Below are 4,542 nucleotides of genomic sequence, written 5' to 3'. Positions count from 1 at the left end.
TGATTAGTTTACAATTAGGTATTATTGTGCTGTCCATTTTTGAGTTTTTGTATCTAGTCCTGTTACACCGTCTGTATCCCTTCAACTCCAATTGGCCATTATCTTACCCTGTTTCTACCTCCTGCTGGACTCTGTTATCAAGGACATATTCCAAATTTATTCTCGAATGTCTGTTCACATCAGTGGGACCATACAGTATTTGTCCTTTAGTTTTTGGCTAGACTCACTCAGCATAATGTTCTCTAGGTCCATCCATGTTATTACATGCTTCATAAGTTTATCCTGTCTTAAAGCTGCATAGTATTCCATCGTATGTATATACCACAGTTTGTTTAGCCACTCTTCTGTTGATGGAGATTTCGGCTTTTTCCATCTCTTTGCAATTGTAAATAACGCTGCTATAAACATTGGTGTGCAAATGTCCGTTTGTGTCTTTGCCCTTAAGTCCTTTGAGTATATTCCCAGCAATGGTATTGCTGGGTCGTATGGCAATTCTATATTCAGCTTTTTGAGGAACCGCCAAACTGCCTTCCACAGTGGTTGCACCATTTGACATTCCCACCAACAGTGGATAAGTGTGCCTCTTTCTCCGCATCCCCTCCAGCACTTGTCATTTTCTGTTTTGTTGATAATGGCCATTCTGGTGGGTGTGAGATGATATCTCATTGTGGTTTTGATTTGCATTTCTCTAATGGCCAGGGACATTGAGCATCTCTTCATGTGCCTTTTGGCCATTTTTGTATTTCCTCTTCTGAGAGGTGTCTGTTCAAGTCTTTTTCCCATTTTGTAATTGGGTTGGCTGTCTTTTTGTTGTTGAGATGAACAATCTCTTTATAAATTCTGGATACTAGACCTTTATCTGATATATCATTTCCAAATATTGTCTCCCATTGTGAAGGCTGTCTTTCTACTTTCTTGATGAAGTTCTTTGATGCACAAAAGTGTTTAATTTTGAGGAGTTCCCATTTATTTATTTCCTTCTTCAGTGCTCTTGCTTTAGGTTTAAGGTCCATAAAACCGCCTCCAGTTGTAAGATCCATAAGATATCTCCCAACATTTTCCTCTAACTGTTTTATGGTCTTAGACCTAATGTTTAGATCTTTGATCCATTTTGAGTTAACTTTTGTATAGGGTGTGAGATACGGGTCTTCTTTCATTCTTTTGCATATGGATATCCAGTTCTCTAGGCACCATTTATTGAAGAGACTGTTCTGTCCCAGGTGAGTTGACTTGACTGCCTTATCAAAGATCAAACGTCCATAGATGAGAGGGTCTATATCTGAGCACTCTATTCGATTCCATTGGTCGATATATCTATCCTTATGCCAATACCATGCTGTTTTGACCACTGTGGCTTCATAATATGCCTTAAAGTCAGGCAGCGCGAGGCCTCCAGCTTCGTTTTTTTTCCTCAAGATGTTTTTAACAATTTGGGGCACCCTGCCCTTCCAGATAAATTTGCTTATTGGTTTTTCTATTTCTGAAAAATAAGTTGTTGGGATTTTGATTGGTATTGCATTGAATCTGTAAATCAATTTAGGTAGAATTGACATCTTAACTATATTTAGTCTTCCAATCCATGAACACGGTATGCCCTTCCATCTATTTAGGTCTTCTGTGATTTCTTTTAACAGTTTTTTGTAGTTTTCTTTATATAGGTTTTTTGTCTCTTTAGTTAAATTTATTCCTAGGTATTTTATTCTTTTAGTTGCAATTGTAAATGGGATTCGTTTCTTGATTTCCCCCTCCGCTTGTTCATTGCTAGTGTATAGAAATGCTACAGATTTTTGAATGTTGATCTTGTAACCTGCTACTTTGCTGTACTCATTTATGAGCTCTAGTAGTTTTGTTGTGGATTTTTCTGGGTTTTTGATGTATAGTATCATATCGTCTGCAAACAGTGATAGTTTTACTTCTTCCTTTCCAATTTTGATGCCTTGCATTTCTTTTTCTTGTCTAATTGCTCTGGCTAGAACCTCCATCACAATGTTGAATAATAGTGGTGATAGTGGACATCCTTGTCTTGTTCCTGATCTTAGGGGGAAAGTTTTCAATTTTTCCCCATTGAGGATGATATTAGCTGTGGGTTTTTCATATATCCCCTCTATCATTTTAAGGAAATTCCCTTGTATTCCTATCTTTTGAATTGTTTTCAACAGGAAAGGATGTTGAATCTTGTCAAATGCCTTCTCTGCATCAATTGAGGTGATCATGTGATTTTTCTGCTTTGATTTGTTGATATGGTGTATTACATTAATTGATTTTCTTATGGTGAACCATCCTTGCATACCTGGGATGAATCCTACTTGGTCATGATGTATAATTCTTTTAATGTGTTGTTGGATACGATTTGCTAGAATTTTATTGAGGGTTTTTGCATCTATGTTCATTAGAGAGATTGGTCTGTACTTTTCTTTTTTTGTAATATCTTTGCCTGGTTTTGGTATGAGGGTGATGTTGGCTTCATAGAATGAATTAGGTAGTTTTCCCTCCACTTCAATTTTTTTGAAGAGTTTGAGGAGAGTTGGCACTAATTCTTTCTGGAATGTTTGATAGAATTCAGATGTGAAGCTGTCTGGTCCTGGACTTTTCTTTTTAGGAAGCTTTTGAATGACTAATTCAATTTCTTTACTTGTGATTGGTTTGTTGAGGTCATCTATGTCTTCTTGAGTCAAAGTTGGTTGTTCATGCCTGTCCAGGAACCCGTCCATTTCCTCTAAATTGTTGTATTTATTAGCGTAAAGTTGTTCATAGTATCCTGTTATTACCTCCTTTATTTCTGTGAGGTCAGTAGTTATGTCTCCTCTTCCATTTCTGACCTTATTTATTTGCATCCTCTCTCTTCTTCTTTTTGTCAATCTTGCTAAGGGCCCATCAATCTTATTGATTTTCTCATAGAACCAACTTCTGGCCTTATTGATTTTCTCTATTGTTTTCATGTTTTCAATTTCATTTATTTGTGCTCTAATCTTTGTTATTTCTTTCCTTTTGCTTGCTTTGGGGTTAGCTTGCTGTTCTTTCTCCAGTTCTTCCAAATGGATAGTTAATTCCTGAATTTTTGCCTTTTCTTCTTTTCTGATATAGGCATTTAGAGCAATAAATTTCCCTCTTAGCACTGCCTTTGCTGCGTCCCATAAGTTTTGATATGTTGTGTTTTCATTTTCATTCGCCTCGAGGTATTTGCTAATTTCTCTAGCAATTTCTTCTTTGACCCACTCGTTGTTTAGGAGTGTGTTGTTGAGCCTCCACGTATTTGTGAATTTTCTGGCACTCTGCCTATTATTGATTTCCAACTTCATTCCTTTATGATCCGAGAAAGTGTTGTGTATGATTTCAATCTTTTTAAATTTGTTGAGACTTGCTTTGTGACCCAGCATATGGTCTATCCTTGAGAATGATCCATGAGCACTTGAGAAAAAGGTGTATCCTGCTGTTGTGGGATGTAATGTCCTATAAATATCTGTTAAGTCTAGCTCATTTATAGTAATATTCAGATTCTCTATTTCTTTATTGATCCTCTGTCTAGATGTTCTGTCCATTGATGAGAGTGGTGAATTGAAGTCTCCAACTGTTATGGTATATGAGTCTATTTCCCTTTTCAGTGTTTGCAGTGTATTCCTCATGTATTTAGGGGCATTCCAGTTCAGTGCATAAATATTTATGATTGTTATGTCTTCTTGTTTAATTGTTCCTTTTATTAGTATATAGTGTCCTTCTTTGTCTCTTTTAACTGTTTTACATTTGAAGTCTAATTTGTTGAATATTAGTATAGCTACTCCTGCTCTTTTCTGGTTGTTATTTGCATGAAATATCTTTTCCCAACCTTTCACTTTCAACCTATGTTTATCTTTTGGTCTAAGATGTGTTTCCTGTAGACAGCATATAGAAGGATCCTGTTTTTTAATCCATTCTGCCAGTCTATGTCTTTTGATATTCAGTCCATTAACATTTAGTGTTATTACTGTTTGGATAATATTTTCCTCTACAATTTTGCCTTTTGTATTATGTACATCATATCTGATTTTCCTTCTTTCTACACTCTTCTCCATACCTCTCTCTTCTGTCTTTTCATATCTGACTCTAGTGCTCCCTTTAGTATTTCTTGCAGAGTTGGTCTCTTGGTCACAAATTCTTTCAGTGACTTTTTGTCTGAAAATGTTTTAATTTCTCCCTTATTTTTGAAGGACAATTTTGCTGGATATAGAAGTCTTGGTTGGCAGTTTTTCACTCTTAGTAATTTAAATATATCATCCCACTGTCTTCTAGCTTCCATGGTTTCTGCTGAGAAATCTACACATAGTCTTATTGGGTTTCCCTTGTATGTGATGGATTGTTTTTCTCTTGCTGCTTTCAAGATCCTCTCTTTCTCTTTGACCTCTGACATTCTAACTAGTAAGTGTCTTGGAGAACGCCTATTTGGGCCTATTCTCTTTGGGGTGTGCTGCACTTCTTGGATCTGTAATTTTAGGTCTTTCATAAGAGTTGGGAAATTTTCAGTGATAATTTCCTCCAGTAGTTTTTCTCCTCCTTTTCCCTTCTCTT

Source organism: Tamandua tetradactyla, chromosome X (assembly GCF_023851605.1).
Source record: "Tamandua tetradactyla isolate mTamTet1 chromosome X, mTamTet1.pri, whole genome shotgun sequence".
Lineage (NCBI taxonomy): Eukaryota > Metazoa > Chordata > Mammalia > Pilosa > Myrmecophagidae > Tamandua > Tamandua tetradactyla.
This window is presented reverse-complemented; position numbering follows the sequence as displayed.